Source organism: Papio anubis, chromosome 14 (genome assembly GCF_008728515.1).
Source record: "Papio anubis isolate 15944 chromosome 14, Panubis1.0, whole genome shotgun sequence".
Lineage (NCBI taxonomy): Eukaryota > Metazoa > Chordata > Mammalia > Primates > Cercopithecidae > Papio > Papio anubis.
In genome coordinates this window covers 8,257,612-8,274,737 of record NC_044989.1, presented here as the reverse complement: position 1 = coordinate 8,274,737, position 17,126 = coordinate 8,257,612, and the positions used below count along the sequence as shown (strand labels likewise).

General features: G+C 44.0%; 1 long non-coding RNA gene across 3 annotated transcripts in view; it reads left to right on the top strand.

Moving 5' to 3' along the window:
- The window catches only part of LOC110741012, a 37,533-nt gene that overhangs the window by 11,803 nt on the left and 8,604 nt on the right, over window positions 1-17,126 (top strand). The window contains exons 1-2 of one of the 3 annotated variants that reach the window (XR_002516499.2): window positions 4,768-5,376; window positions 6,512-7,102. This is a non-coding gene — a long non-coding RNA (uncharacterized LOC110741012). Of the gene's footprint in view, window positions 1-4,767; window positions 5,377-5,406; window positions 7,103-17,126 lie in introns of those variants that run through there. The other 2 variants (XR_002516500.2, XR_002516498.2) reach the window with 2 other exon arrangements.

Below are 17,126 nucleotides of genomic sequence, written 5' to 3'. Positions count from 1 at the left end.
AGCTCCCCAGGTGATTCCAGTGTGCTCCCTGTGGCATCTTACCTGGGCTATAACACATGTAAGGAAACTGAACACTATAAATTGCAAGAAGGAATTGGTCCCAATAGATCAATAATTTGGCTTGGTGCTTTAAAAATGGATATTTTGAAAAAGTATCTGCAATAAATAATAGTTTAAGAACTCATACACTCTAAAAATAGAGTAAAAATGCTGTGCAAGTCAATTTTATTGTTTTGAATTCATTATTAAGTAAAACCGTTGTTTCATACCCAACTGAATTGAATTTCATGCCCTCATCGAGGTTCCTCCATTAGGAAGGTAAAGGCTTTCATAGCACAGGACAGGGGTGAACGTGCCACTCATATTGGAAGCCAGCTTCTCAGATGCCACAGGTGCAGCAGGCCGAATCTTTTAATACCACTTCCACCCCTGGGAATTAAATTCATTCTCAGTGAAAAAGGATTCATAAATCCTGGCCCTGCCTTCCAAACAGTAGCATGATTTCGCCAGGGTGATAAATTGCTCCTATCAAAGCAGACATTGAGTCTCCCAGGGAAATAACGGGTTCCAACGGAACAAAGTGTAACATCTTAAGCGCTTACGAATGGGGACGAGAGCTGAAAAATCAAGTCTTGGGAAATCAGTGACTGTATTTTTTTTTTTTTTTTAGATCCCTTTCAACCTCTCTTTAATTGTAAGAGGTACATAAGAGCAGATGAAATGGATAATGTGATTAACTTTAAATGAAAAAATCCATCATAAAAATGTCCCCCAGAGCATGTTTGTTGAAGAGGGTGGGACTGGGCTGGGTTGGGTGCTTGCTGGCAGGGTGTATGGGGTTATCTTTTATGGTCTCCCTGGCGAGCTGTGGGCAGGTGGGGAAGTCAGCTGTCAGGGGAGGTGATTTACAGAGGCCTGAGAGGCACTCCCGCCCTGAGATCCCTCCTGCTAACCGCCCTAATTACCTGCAATTCTCTCCTGAGGAGGGATGAAGTCAGAGAGGCCCTGGGGGTGACAATGAAAATGTTACCTGGACAGAAAAAAAAAAAAAAAAAAAAAAAAACCCCAAAAACACCATTAAACCATTTTCAGCTATTAGCAATGAATCTTAAATCATTCTCCCAAATAACCAGCTGGCCTGGAAGTTGGCCTAGTCATAAATGAAAGAATGGAAGTCCATTCTGGCCACTTCTCCTTTCCTGCTTTCTTCGTGTGCACCTTTTCCTGCACAGACCTTAGGTTTTACCAGATAAGGATGGTAGCCTCTTCCCCAGCTCAAAGTGTGTGTTCAGTTCCAAGGCTGTTTGCTTGGTCTGGAACTGTTACTGGAAAGGGGTCCTGATCTAGACCGCAGGAGAGGGTTCTTGGATCCTATGCAAGAAATAATTTGGGGCGAGTCCACAGAGTAAAGTGAAAGCAGTTTATCAGAGAAGCAAAGAAATAAAAGAATGGAGTACCCTAGACAGAGTAGCCCTGAGGGCTGCTGGTTGGCGATTTTAATGGTTATTTCTTGATCATATGGAAAACAATGGATTATCGGTGAGTCTTCCTGGAAAGAGATGGGGATTTCCTGGAACTGAGGGGTTCTCTTCCTTTTGGACCATATAGGGTAACTTCCAGACATTGCCATGGCATTTTTAAATGGTCATGGCAGTGGTGGGAGTGTCTTTTAGCATGTAGAGGTTTATAATAGTGTATAATGAGCATTGAGGATGACTGTCTTGGTTTTAGTGGGTTTCGGCCAGCTTCTTTACTGCATCCTGTTTTATCAGTGGGGTCTTTGTGACTTGTGTCTTGTGCCACCCTTTTGTCTCATCCTGTGACTTAGAATGCCTAACTTCCTGGGAATGCAGCCCAGCAGGTCTCAGCCTCATTTTACCCAGCCTGTATTCAAGATGGAGTCACTCTGGTTCAAACGCTTCTGACGGAACTCACTTGAACTCACCTGCTGGAACCTGATTTTGCTATTTCCTTGCTAGGAAGCTTTCTCAGATATGCCCAGGAGACTAACTGCTGCTTTCAGAGCTGTTCGCTTGTCTTCTAATGCTTATGGGAGCACAGGTGACTCGTATTCATATGTGTACTCATTCAACAAATATTTACTGCCATCCTACCATGTTCCAGGCACTATGCCACATATCTGGGATAAAAGGAGAGAGCCAAGATCTAGTCCTTGGAGATGCCCAGATGACTATGCCTTGAGTCTAATTCCAATTACATTGTGAGGCTGCAGGGACCCCTGGGCTCTGGCTCACTGCAAGCTCTGCCTCCCAGGTTCACACCATTCGCCTGCCTGAGCCTCCCGAGTAGCTGGGACTACAGGCGCCTGCCATCACGCCAGGCTAATTTTTTTGTATTTTTAGTACAGATGGAGTTTCACCGTGTTAGCCAGGATGGTCTCGATCTCCTGACCTTGTGATCCGCCCACCTTGGCCTCCCAAAGTGCTGGGATTACAGGCGTGAGCCACTGAGCCTGGCCAATCCGTTCTTGTTTTCTTTAGATAAATTCTTAGTGGTAGAATCGCAAAGAGAAGGGTTGTGCTAACTTTTGAATATATGCTGCCAAACTGCTCCTTTCCCAACAAGCGGAGATTGTAACAATTTGGTGCCTCCAAACCCAGCCATGAGCAGCCAAGAGGAACTGACGCAATACTGAGGAAGAGGAGAAAAGATCAGATGCAGTGAAAGGAGACAGGGAGGCCGGGTGAGGAGGAGCCATCCCAGCAGCAACCCCCTGGCTGTTGTTCAGCCTGTTGCCTCAGGCTAAAGGGACATTATAGGTCATGGATTTTACCCAGCTATGTCATCTAAAGTTACTGACGTTAAATAAATGCTCACTTTTCGTTTGCTTCAAATTAAAAAAATAATACATGCCTTTATTGTCTTTCTCTGCTAAGCCAAGCCTGAGGCTTGTGCCAGCTCTTTCCATGTAGAAATGTTAGATGAAATTCCAGTGCCATCAAATGAGACCTTTATTCCTCCACCTGCACATTATGACTCTAATAAACACGTTATCAGCTCATGAAAATGATGGCAAACAGGTGACTGAAGGATTTGATAAGTCAGCAGCAAAGATTAACAGTTCTTTTCAGAGAAAGCTGTGAGAGGTTCCCCTATTTAAAACAATTGTGGCATGTGAATTTGCAGCACTTAAATCATTATCGGCAATTAGTCCTTGTCAAAAAGGTTGCAGCTGGCTTCAATTACAGGTAAGAATTTTACAATTTAAACTTAGTAGTATGTCTGATAAGTAGGACTTGGAGGAACACCCTCAGGGAGATTTGCAATTTGAGAAAAACTTAAAGGCATTTCATAATTCAAAAATTCATTATTTTCAGCAATGCTTTGTTATTGACATCTATTATTAGCTTCTAGAAAAAATTTCCATAAACTTCATCCTTCGTCTGTTTTCTTCCCTAACAGAAAAATTACTGATGATTAAAAAATTGCTTTTTAAATTATAAAAACACTACATGCACACTATTAAAAAAAAATCCAAGCAGCACAGAAGGATACAAAATAAAGTAAGTCTCTTTCTAGACATCTCCCTATTCTTGGACACCGATGCCCCAGAGATAAGTACTTTTGCTTTCAATTGTTTTAGGCATTATCATCATAACTTCATCTCAAATTATTTTTACCTTATTCTTGATCAATCAACTTTGGAAAGTGTATATTAACTCCTCACTAGGAAAGATAAACAGTTTAGGGCCCTTCCTAAACGTACTCTATCGTCTCTCTTTCATATGTTGATTCTTGCTGATTACGTTTATTGTAAAATCTATCTGTAAACTTTAAGTAATATGCTTCTCTTTTCTTGACCCTTCAGCTTTAGATCTGTACCATTCTAATAGTGGACATTATTGTTATTACCTATTATGATGGGTATCTCATTGTTTTAATCCGCAATTCCCTAGTGACGCGTGATGTTATATGCTTACTTACCAGCCGCATATCTTATTTGGTGAAGTGTCCACATCTTTTATCTGTTTTTCTATTGCACTGCTTGCTTTCTTGTTGTTGAGTTTTAAGAGTTCTTTGTATATTTTGGATCACAGTCCTTTATCACGCATGTCTTTTGCAGATGCATGTTTTTCCAAGGCTGTGGCTTGTCTTCTCATTGTCTTGACAGTATCTTTTGCAGAACAAGAGTTTTTAAAATTTTAATGAAGTCTAGCTTATTAATTATTTCTTTAATGGATTGTACCTTTGGGGTTGTAGTTCCATTAACTGTAGATGTTATCTGTTGGTGAGAAAATTAGCACCCTTATACATCCTCCCTCTCTTTCCTTTTTGGTTGGCTATGCCGTTATTTTTACATCATTAAGATTTAAAATATGTGTATGTTTTACTGTAACTATAATTAAATTTTCTATGCTTCTAAAATCTAGGATAAAAATAAAGTTAAAATATAGCATTTCTTTTATTATGATTATTTAAAAATGTTCACTGCAAAACAAAGTAGTTTTATGTCACTGAACAGTGCCATTTGAAGGATAATCTTCTGAGGATCAAGATTAAATGTATTTTTACTTTTCTTTTCTTTTTTTTTTTTTTTGGAGACGGAGTCTCGCTCTGTCGCCCAGGCTGGAGTGCAGTGATGCGATCTCAGCTCACTGCAAGCTCCACCTCCCGGGTTCACGGCATTCTCCTGCCTCAGCCTTCGGAGTAGCTGGGACTATAGGCGCCTGCCACCACGCCTGGCTGATTTTTTTGTATTTTTAGTAGAGAATGGGCTTCACTATGTTAGCCAGGATGGTCTGGATCTCCTGACCTTGTGATCCGCCCGCCTTGGCCCCCCAAAGTGCTGGGATTACAGGCGTGACCCACTGCACCCAGCCATATTTTTACTTTTCTTAAAATTACAACCATTGCTCAAAATTAGGCCACCTTTAAATCTGCTTCATATTTGGTCCATGCATGTTTTATGGAGCTATCTCCCCCAACCCCTGCCTTGGTATTTCTTGTTTCCCTTTTTGTTTGTTTGTTTTTTCTAACCACTGAGGGAAGAGACATATGCATCTTTCAGACTTTTGAGATTCTTAATCAAATAATATATGTAATTAACTTTGCTTCTGTCTTGAAGGCCCTTTTCTCCAAGCCCTCCTACTTTCTCTTCTAGTTGGTCACTTGCTTTCTAGGCACAGGGGACGGCTGTCAATCTCAAATTTCTTTTCACTGATCTCCTCCGTGGTTCACCGTGAGTTCAATTGCACGGCATCGTTTTCCTTGAGTTTCTTCTTCATTTTGCCAGAGTGTAACCCTCTCTGTGCCACAATTTTCTCATCTGTAAAATTAGGATATTAATAATGCCATAGTGTTGATGTGAAGATTCAAGGAGTTTTAACACATGAAAAGTGCTAAGAAAAGTACCCGGTGAGTATTTACTGCTCTGTGATTTTTTTTTTTTTTTTCTCAGAAAGGGAAGTAAAACTTTGAGTCTTACAACTCTTAAAATATCTTTATTTTCCACTGCCCCACTTGATTGATAGTTTGGAATGTAATTTTAGTTTCAAAATAATTTTCCCTTAAAATTTTTGAATGCTTTATTCCTTTGTCTTCTAATGTTACATTCTACTGATAAACCTGAGGTCAAGTTACTTCTTATTCTTTATAGGTTTTTTTTTCCTTCTAGAAATATTTACAGTTGTTATTTGAGCCTTGGGGTTCTGAAGTACTAACAGGACACGTCTAGGTCTTTTTAAAATGCTCTTAAACTCATCTTTCCTGGTACTTTGTTATCTGCTTCTGGAGATAGATTAGGTGATATTGAACCTTCTGGGTTTAGCTTCTTTACATTTTCATTTTCCTTTCATATTTTCTCTCTCTGTGTCTTTTGTAGCTTGTGCTATTGGTCTTTAGTAACTTGGTCTTAAGCTGTGTTCAAATTTTAATTAACCTGTATACTGAATGTTTAATATTCACAAATAGATTCTAAATTGCCAAGATACTTTCTGGTTCTCTGCTTCCTCCCTTCCTCGAGCAGTGAGTTCTTTGGGGATGGCTATAATAGCATAGCCAATGTCTCTGACCATGCCCGTTCCATCTTTTTAAAGTTCTTTTCTGTCCAATAATTATTCCTCTTTTCACCAGGGTCGGTTGTCCTGTTTCTTTATCTAGACTTCTAACAATTTATTTACTTATTTTCTTCAAATGCCTGATGCTTTTGGGTTGAATCTGTGAATGAAGAACTATGTTGGTGAGCAAAGGGAGTTGATGTGGTTTCCTTTGCAAATGTGTGGGTCTGTAAAGCAGAACCATCTTCCGCTGGCTGGAGGGCTGCCTGCAGGCTCCATGCACATGGGCAGTTCTTGGGGACAGATGTGCTTCCCCAAAGGTGCTAGAGCAGAGAGCAGGCAGGTGTGGGACCTCCCACAATTGCCACCTTCCCCAAACTATCCCAATTCCTCAGAGTGTAAAAACATATCAAGTAAAATAAGGGTAATTTCTTTAGTTGTCTCGTAATGAAAATGCACGTATTAACTGAATTTTATCCTCTTTTGTCATTGAGGGGAGAAGACAGCAAAGCACAATACGAAGAGATGAATGATAATCAAGGAATGAGCGAATTTGTCCAGTCGCGTAAGCGTTGACAGAGACAAAGTAGCGTCGCACTTCTTCATTCATGACTGCAAGTCCTGTGGGTCGTTAATGTTTTTGTTGTTATTGATGTTGACGGTGGGTTGGGCTGGGCCATTCCCACAACAGCATTACTTGTTTCAGAGTCTATTAGCTTGATCAATGCGATCGCCTCTTCCTACCTGATCTTCCACGCCGGCGTCTCCTCACAGTGTTCTGAGGCTCCTATAATCTCTCCCTATGTCAACCAGTGCCTCTGTGCTGGCAATTCTCCATCTCTAACCTCGATTTCTAGGTGGCTTACCTGGAGGGGTGGTCCAGACCTCCACACCTGAGAGCCTGTGCCCTTGGTCATCATGTCCTCCTTTGGCCGTGGCTGCTGCTCTTGTCCATTCACCATCACGTATGGATGAAAGAGTCCAAGGCGACACCTCGATGGATCTCCAGAGTGCCGAATGGAGTCTTCTCCGCTCCCATTGTGCAGCAGCTTCATCCTCCTGAGAATCCCCCTGCGATTCCCCAGGTTGGCAGTTCTTTTCCTTGCCTACTGGACGCTTGCTGCAAGGGGCCCAGAGTGCAGACACGGGCCCGTTTTGGGAGCCTGATGTCTGGGTTAGTGTGTCCAGAGTGGTAGGGCACGATGAAGCACAGATTCCTGGAGTGGGAGTAATGGTGTGGTCATGCCTGCATCCAGCCCGTTGTTTTGGAATCCATGTGTTCTACCTGCTGGGGACACAGTACTGTTTGATGATCATTGATTTTGCTGTGTGCCATCCTTGCAGTGGATTAGCTCCAAGCTGGTGTTTCAGCTACATTTTTTTTTTTTTTTAGATGGAGTCTCACTCTGTCACCCAGGCTAGAGTGCAGTGACACAATCTCAGCTCACTGCAACCTCTGCCTCCTGTGTTGAAGCAATTCTCTTGCTTCAGCCTCCCGAGCAGCTGGGATTACAGGTATGTACCGCCATGCCTGGCTAGTTTTTGTATTTCTTAGTAGAGATGGAGTTTCACCATGTTGGCCAGGCTGGTCCTGAACTCCTGACCACAAGTGATCTGCCCATCTCAGCCTCCCAAAGTACTGGGATTACAGGTGTGAACCACTGTGCCCAGCCTCAGCTACATCTTTCAAAGACAGTTCCATGGTTTTATCAGGCCAGCAGCTTTCTGGATGGTGGGAGGACCCAAAACGATGGCCACGGATCTCATGATCCCATGCTGTGCCACCTTTGTTGCAAGGTCAGACACTTCGTCTTATGTAGTGTGCTGGCAAATCAAACATGCCATGGGCCCTTGGACATGGAGCTGGCTGAAGCCCTTGGGCAGGAAAGGTCAGGCTGTAAGTGGATGATGCTTTGATTCTAGTCAACAAATTGCCTGTTGTGTCAGCACCATGGTGGCAGTGACAGGGGCTGGCAGCACCTGGCCAGTTGCACACTTGGGTGCTTAGTTCTTCCCAGTGGTGCTCGCGCTCCCGGGGGTGTGAACACGCTCTGCACCCATGCCCAGTACCCATCATGTGCTGGTCCCATGAGCTTACCTCAATCTTCTGATCTTGCTTTCTTCTCCAAAGCAGCCTGCCAGGTGTCCCACATGAATGCAGCCTGTTCTGGTTCTCCTTCCTGATAAGGGTGGAAAAGAATGTATTCACCGGGTACAGGCTGCATTCCTGGGCCACAGGCCACCGAGCTCACCTGCACCAGGAAAGCTGCTCCCTGCCAGTTACAAACAGCAACTGCCCAGCTGAATTGCAGATGTCCATTGTCATCCTCTAGAGTCTGTCGGGATTTTCTAGGGCCAGACGTGAATTAAATAGGGGTGTGCTGGGTGTAGCCCCCACATCCTCTAGGTGTTTCGTCTCTGGCATTTCCTCTGGGATGTGATATTATTTTTGATTTCCTGCATTGGTGTGTGTCTCTGGGAGTGGGGGCCTCTACTTGAACTTCTCCATGGGGAGTTCCTACCACCGACTTCTAGAAACTGATGTGGCAGTTTTACCAGTTTCAAAAGTCAGTTTGAATTCTACATTTGGAGGCTGGGGAAAGGGCTCCTGGTTGGGTTTATGGACCCAGGGGAGTCACTGTGAGCTGGATTTGGTTACCTCTTCCTTTAAAACTGGCCCCTGCAGACCTCCACTCTAACAGAGGGTTCAGGACCAGGCCTAGGTCCCTAGGTACCAATGTCACCTCAGATCCTGTGCCCAGTGGTCCTCAAATGGCATGCGTCTCTTTGTGGGTGGTCTGGGAGAGAATGTTTGTATAGACACTGCTGTGATGTTGGAAGGTCCTTCCTCCCAGGGCCCACCCTCTCCCTCAGTCAGTGGGTTCCAGGTCTGAAAATGAGCTCACTCCAGGGCTGAAATATGGCTTTCTATTGGTCAGTTTCCTGCAGTCTCTTGACCAGTTTTCCTTGAGAAAAGCTTTTGTTAAGGGTGTGTGGATTGAGAGGTGTCCTTTTCTGCTGCTGTATATCTACCCCTCTGCAGATGTGTTCATTCCTGCCACCGGGTCAGGTGCTCCAGGTGCCACTCCAGGCTTGATGCCCTGTGTCACTGTGCCTACCTTGCTCCCTGCCAAATGACACACTAGCTTCTATTGTGGGATTCCATTGACCTCCTTTGCATTCAGGAGTCCAATTCTGTAGCAACAGCATAGCTGCCCTGCATGGTTCTGCAGGCTCCCTCTCAGCAGTGCGTTCTTTACCTGGTTGGTAACTGGCACGTTCTCTGGTTGAAGAGCGTGGCTGACTTTCCGAGCTGATGTGCTGGACCTGCTCTAGAGGCCACACTCCTCTGAACCTTTCTGTCCCTTCCTTCATGGGCAGGAGGGCAGCCCAGGCATTTCTGCTTAACTTAGTGTAGACTTTGCTTCCTTTAAGCTCCTAGGAGCCCTCCTAGAACGCGTTAGCACTACTTAGGGGCCTTGCCAGAGTTTACAACGATGGATCATGGAAGCACAGGCCCACAGTGATAAACTCTCCCTATTCCAAGCTTAGGTTCTGCACGTCTTAGTCGTGTACCCTCAGAACCCAGCCCCACACATTCTCCTGGTTCCTGCCCATGCCTCTCGGTGAGGCCTCGCATCTTCTCTGGGGGCCTTTCTTCCTGTAGCAGGCACTTCCTGCACTTCTCCATCTATGTACTGCTGTGACCTGAACCTCATGATCAGCCCGGCTAGCGGGAGGGGAAGTGGGGGCAGAGGCCCAGGGGTGCATGCCTCAGGGAGATGCCCACATTGTCTTGTGGGGCAGAGCTTCTGCAGCAGGGGTCCCCAGTCTTTCTGGCACCAGAGACTGGTTTCATGGAAGACAATTTTTCCATAGACTGGGGGTGGGGGGTGGTTTCAGGATGATTCAAGCATATTACATTGATTGTATACTCTATTTCTATTATCATTACATTGTAATATGTAATGAAATAATTATGCAACTCACCATCATGTGGAATCAGCGGGAGCCTGAGCTTGTTTTCCGCAACTAGGTGGTCCCATCTGGGGGTGATGGGAGACAGGGACAGATCATCAGGCATTAGATTCTCATAAGGAGCATGCAACCTAGATCCTTCGCCTGTGCAGCTCACGACAGGGATTGCACTCCTATGAGAAGCTAATGCTGCCGCTGATCTGGCAGGAGGCGAAGCTCAGGTGGTGATGCTCACTTGCCCGCTGCTCACCTCCTGCTGTGTGGCCTGGTTCCTAACAGGCCATGGATGGATACTGGTTCATGGCCTAGGGGTTGGGGACCCCTGCCCTGCCACATTTTCAAGCAGGGGCAGAGCACTAGCCTTTAACAAGGAGGAGAGAGACCCTTCTGCAAGGCCAGAGTGTTCTCACATTTGTTGGGGGGATGTTGATCTGGATGTCCCCATCCCAAATATTAGAGTCCCACTCCTTTACAACAAGGTCCTCTGCTGGCATGGCAGACTTGTCAGGGCTGAAAGTTCAGCCATCTCTGGAGCTCTTTTGCCCTTGTAATTCAAGCCTAAGGCAGCTCTTCAGCTTTTCCTGCCATCTGACTGAAGGAGATGTGAGCCTACCTACTTATATGCTGCCAGGAAGGTTCTCTGACTTGCATGCTTCACCTTAAGTTGGTGATTAATAACTCTTGGGCTTTCATTGTCTTTCTCCAATGATGCCACTGAGCGACAGACATTCAATTCCATTATCCTTGTGATGACTGCTTCCCCAGAACCTCTCCAGGGTCTCAGACATTATACTTGTGGCATCTGTCCAGTTTCCCACTGGTGGAAGCTCTCACAGTTGCATACCACAGCCTGATGGGAGCCTCCGGTATTCTGCCTGCCATGGTGTCAGGCCTCATTGCCAGCTGTGCATGTTTAGGGAGTGAATGCTGTGCTCTCCAATGCCAAATTCTCTCTCGATGGCTTTTTATAGATGTTCTGTAATGGATCGGGCACTCTGGGAATGTGATGGGGGTGCCATCCTTCAGCTCTTTCTTGAATGAACAGTACATGATGCACGTGTGTTCTCTCTGCATTGATATTAATCCATGTCTGTCTGTGTATATGGAGGACAGGGCAGACACCTGCCAGTGCTGAGGTGGTAATTCCACTGGGAGTGACTAGGTCTCTGGAGAAGACCTAGGAGCCTTCAGAGTCCAGAAGAGAGGAGAAGCTTAGGCAAAGAATGGAGTCATAAGGACTTACTTCAGTGAAGATAGAGAAAGACAAGATTTGAAGATCTGGTGAATCAATAGCTTTTATGCTGCATAGAAATTTATATTTTTTCAAGATTTCTAAAAAACATACAATAAATCCTTTAATACTCACCATCAAACTAATAAAGCTACACTATTCGGTATCACTTTGCCCTGGAAAAGACCTTGGAATAACTTCTTGAGATGTTTACCATGACACCCCCCAACCTCTCTGTTCTACCATCCCATTCCACTTCATTCCTTCCTGCCTCCTTCCTTCCCTCCTTCCCTTATTTACCTCTTGCCTCCCACCCTCCCTTCCTTATACATTCATTGAGTGCCTACCTCAGGTAATGCGTACTCCAGGTCAGGTACGGCCTGGTTTCGGGATCACAAAACTACAATGGTCTGTTTGGTCCTTTCCCAGTTACCTCGTCAGTGAGAGGATGGCTTCTGAGAACTTGAGATTTCCAGGCCCCATTCTGCCACGTTCCTTCTCTGATGCATTTGGGGCTCTTTAGATGAGTTTCTCTGCTTCTATAATGGATGAAATAATACATTACATCAATTTCAGGAGCATTGGTTAGTATTTATAAAGAGTGTTGAACAAGCAAAGTATTCACCAAATGTGAATTTAGATTCGAACACGTTTTCTTGAGTTTCAGTGATTTCTAGCATGTTGCCTGGCAAGGCAACTTAGTTATAAAATGTTACCACCTGCATATATTTTGCATACATTTCCTCATATTAAAAAATCTCATTATGGAAAACTCATAGAGTTATCCTTTACACAGGAAATCACAGAGAAACATGCAGGCCTGGCGGCTGTTTTTTTATGCAAAAGTCGATGCATATAGTAATTAATCTTTTGTTTACTTGAAACTTTCACATTCAAAATGTTTAATTTTCACATCCAAACTCCCTGCTCTTTTGTGCATTGAATGGTGGTGCTGTATTTCTAATTACTCAGCTTAAATGCGACTTCTGAATACTACTTTTCTCTTCCCTTCCTCTTCTAACAAAGTGCTCATGAAAGGACGAATTTTTATTTCCACTGGTTTTGACTTCACCATTATGTGGGGTGGTCTCTGTCTGGTTTCTTGCTCTCTTTTCAACCTCATCTCTGTGTTTGGACAGCTATGGTGTGGATACAGTCCACTCAAGATTTCTACTGGCAAGGATTCGCCTTTATAACCAATCCTTTCATGCCAGATTTCTAAAAAAATAATAATAAAAATAATTTACAAACAGCCTCTCTTGGGAGCAGCTGTCAGGCCACACAGCTTGTAATTACAGGGGAAATACCTGAAGCTTTCACTGCACTTCCACGTGTTTCCTGCAGATTTCTTCTTGGTCATGTTGCTTTAATTAAGTGTGGTCATTCTGGCAATCTTGCATTAACATTCTTGAGAAAGTAATGAAATAAACCAGGTATGGGGTTGCCTGCCTCAAGTGTTTGGCCCACTGAAGGAAGAGATGATAGTTTCTGCATCTTTAAATTGCTGGGGTTTGGCATATGTGTGGGGCTGTGCTGTGAACTGGAGAAACAAAAGAATGAGCGGTAGAGGTGTCTAGTAGACATTGTTTGCATTAACTGTGTCGTAGCTGTACAGATGCAGGTGTGCGTGTTTCTTGACCCCTGCCCAGCACTTCTTTCATTAGGTTAGAATTCTATTAAAATCTAGACCTTCCTTCCTCCCTTCCCTTCTTCCTTTCTTTTTTCTATCTCTTTTTCTTCTTCCTCTTCTCCTTCTCCCTGTTCTACCTTGGATCAGGTTTTCTGTGAGCCATCAGCTTTACAGCTCCATGAAGAACTCTCTTCTCTCTTTAACTATGTTTGCCACCCTTACCTTTATATAATACCCCAAAGCATGGCCAGTGTATCCAGGGGCTCAGTGCCTTAGGCCTGCACACTTTCAGGGACCTATGAAATGTGTTAATGCTTGTGTTTTGAATCAGAAGATTAAGTACAGGAAACAACAGATGTTGGAGATGACATGGAGAAATAGGAATGCTTTTACACTGTTGGTGGGAGTGTAAATTAGTTCAACCATTGTGGAAGACAGTGTGGTGATTCCTCAAGGATCTAGAACCAGAAATGCCGTTTGACTTAGCTATCCCATTACTGGGTATATACCCAAAGCATTATAAATCATTCTATTATAAAGACACATGCACACGTATGTTTATTGCGGCACTGTTCACAATAGCAAAGACTTGGAATCAGCCCAAATGCCCATCAGTCATAGACTGGAGAAAGAAATTGTGGCACACATACCATGGAATACTATGCAGCCATAAAAAATGATAAGTTCATATCCTTGGCAGGGACATGGATGAAGCTGGAAACCATCATTCTTAGCAAACTAACCCCAAGAACACAAAAGCAAACATCACATATTCTCACTCCTAAGTGGGAGTTGAACAACGAGAACACATGGACACAGAGAGGGGAACATCACACACCGGGGCCTGTTGGTGGGAGATAGCATTAGGAGAAATACCTAATGTAGATGACGGGTTGATGGGTGCAGCAAACCACCATGGCACATGTATACCTATGTAACAAACCTGCACGTTCTGCACATGTGCCCCAGAACTTAAAGTATAATAAATTTTTTTTTTAAAAAGGGAGCTTTAAAGAAAGTATCTTACTATATAGTATTAACATATTTCTCTTTACACCAAGACATAGTAAACTAATTTTTAATATTATTTTATAGAAGAAGGGACTCCTGGAGGCAAAGGTGCCTAGAGTCCATCAAAGCCATAATGAGACCGTGTCCTAAGCCTTCATGTGTTTTGATACAGCCAGTGGGGCTCGATCGTGGCTGGACAGTAAAGTCACCTGGGCAATTTTTGAATAAAGCCCAGGCTCACACCATTCTTTGGGATTCTGAATTAATATGTCTGGGGTGGGGCTGGGGCACTGGTTATTAAAAGCTCCTTAGGTTACTTGAATGTGTGGTCAGGACTGGAAACTACTGGTCTAGATGCTTCTCCGAATTCGTCTTGTGCACCAGTCACTTGGGAGCTTGTGGAAATGCAGACCCTGATTCGTTGGCCTGGGGGAAAGGGCCAAGACCCTGCGTTTCTGACAAGCTTCCTGCTATGGTTAAGGCAAAGCTGCTGATTCCTGGCCCACCCTTCTGCAGCAGGCGTCTGGAGTCTGGGATCTGCACACAACGTGCATGCCATTCATTGCCTGCAGGCTCTGGAGCCTGAAGGAGCGGAGCAGCTGCTATTTATTGACTGCCCACTATTTGCTCTAAGTATGCTTTGCACACCATTTTTCATGTCACAACCATCTCGTGAGGGAGGTAGCGTTGTCTCTATTTTACAGGTGATATAATTGAGGTCCAGAGAAGTTAAGGTGGGAGCCTAAGAATCCCCGGAGATGAAGTGGTGGTGCTGGGACTCAAATGAGGCCTGAGAAATTCCAAGTCCGTGATCTTCCCCAGCACCAAGCCATCCCCAACAGCTGGTGTAGTCTTCCTTACAGAGGGCAGGACTTACAGAGGCCTTCCTTACAGAGGGCAGTACTGCACACCTGCACCCAAGAGATCAGGGCATTCCTGCCCGTGGCTCAAAAGAAAAGAACCACAGCTTAAAAAGAGTGAAAACAGGCCAGGCACGGTGGCTCACGCCTGTAACCCCTGCCATTTGGGAGGCCTAGGTGGGAGGATCACTTGAGCTCAGGAGTTTGAGACCAGCCTGGCCAACATGATGAAACCCCATCTCTACTAAAAATACAAAAAATTTTAGCTTGGTGTGGTGGTGCATGCCTGTGATCTCAGCTACTTTGGAAGCTGAGGCAGGAGAATCGCTTGAACCTGGGAGGTGGAGGCTGCAGTGAGCCCGTATCCCACCACTGTACTCTAGCCTGGGCGACAGAGCGACTGTCAAAAAAAAAAAAAAAAAAAAAAATGGAAGAAAGAAAAAAGTGAAAACATAAAAGTTAAAAGTGAAAGCGAAAGTGCATAGTTATATTACTTTGGTGTCTCCTAATTCCAGCCTCTCTCACATCTGAATGTTCGATTAATCTCCCTAACATTGCTCTAATAGCATCTCTGCCCTGCACAAGAGGAGTCTCTATGCTGATCACATCCTGGCTAAAGTCTGACCGGTGATCAAGGACCTGCGCTATCTGGCTTTACCGCCGTGTAAACTCACCCACATTCACTCACTCATTCAGTGAACATTTGTTGCGTGTCTACCCTGGTAGAGGCCTCCTCCATGCTGGAACTCTTGTGTTGTTGAAGGAGCCAGTGATGTTTGGATGAGCAATAAAGGCGCATAACTTATGTATTATCATTCCACATGAAACTTAATTTTCTTGTCATCATTTTAGCAACATAACAAATTATATTGTTATACTTAAGATTTCCACAGAATTTGGGTTCTAGTAACAGTAAAGATCCAAAGGATTAAAATATAAAATACAACTGTATTCAAGATATACAAAATTTGAGTATGTTTTCACTAAAACATAAATTTAAAAATATTTTAATTCAAGATATTAAAGGTATTTCTTTTCCATGTATGTTTTCAAAAAGTTATTTTTCTTTCAAATTATTTAACATAATATGCTCAAAAGTATACATTATAATTAATACATTTCAACAATTAACATCAAATTATAATACAGGTGAAGTTTTTAGTTACTTTTGAAAAATAAATACCTTAATACAGTTTTAATAGAAACTCCTTGCATTTCTAGTGTTCAATATTCCTTTGGTTGCCCATGTAAAAGATTAGTGTCATGTTATATGCATATGATGTCTATATCCACATATCTACGAATGTGACAGCAGTATGAATCACTTAATGTTGCAGAATGTTCCTCAGTCACCATCTGCTGCAGACACCACACTGATCTGTGTGTATCTCTGGAACCATGAACTGGAACATGAGTAGAAGCAAGGACAGGACAATCAGGTCCTCTAGGGATCTGCGGTAGACCTGCCCACCGAGAGGGAGGATTGGAGAGGGGCGCCCCTCTGTCTTTCCTCCCATCTAATTGTTTCCACTGTTCATCCTTCGCAGTGCTCCTAAGTGGCATCTGTATCCAGCCTTCAGACTTTCATGGCCTTTGGGTACAGTCATCTTTTGTTTCAAGGATACAAGGCTAAATGTGTGGAGAAGCCTCCCCTGGGTCTGAATGGTGTTAGTCATGAGAGCAGAGGATCGAGGATGACGTATTAAATTTCCTTTAAAAAATTACTCTTAAATTACCCAAATTGGGTGGCTTAAAGCAACAGGTATTTCTTCACTCTCGGTTCTGGAAGGCCGCAGTCTGAAATCACTTTCCCTGGGCTGAAGTCAAGGTGTTGGCAGGGCCACACTCTCTCAGGATGCTCCAGGGGAACGCTGTTCCTTGACTCTTGCAGCTTCCGAAGGCTGCATTCCTTGGCTCCTAGCCATGCCACTCCAATCTTTCCCCCACGGTTGCATTGCTTCCTCCCCTCCCCCATGTGTCAAATCTTGCTCTGCCTCTCTCTCATAAGGATACTTGTGATGATGGCATTTCGGGCCCACCCTGATAATCTAGGATAATGACCCCATCTCAAAATCCTTACCTTAACTGCATTTGCAAAGTCCCATCTAAGGTAACATTTACAGGTTCTGGGAATTAGGATGTGCATATTTTTTAGGGGGGCCATTATTCAGCCAACCACAGATGAACCACACTGTGTCCGTGTTGAGTGCCAATCATGAATGACAAGGCACTTACATGTATGTTCTTTATATGTAATTCTGTTTGCACTTGTGACATGTTGTTCCCTAATGCATGGGGCCTAGGCAGGGGCTCCTCTTCTTCTCTTGCCTGTCTTGTGGGCAGTACTGGCTAAATGGGTCACTTTATGCTCAGTGCTTAAAACAGTGGCACACGGTAGG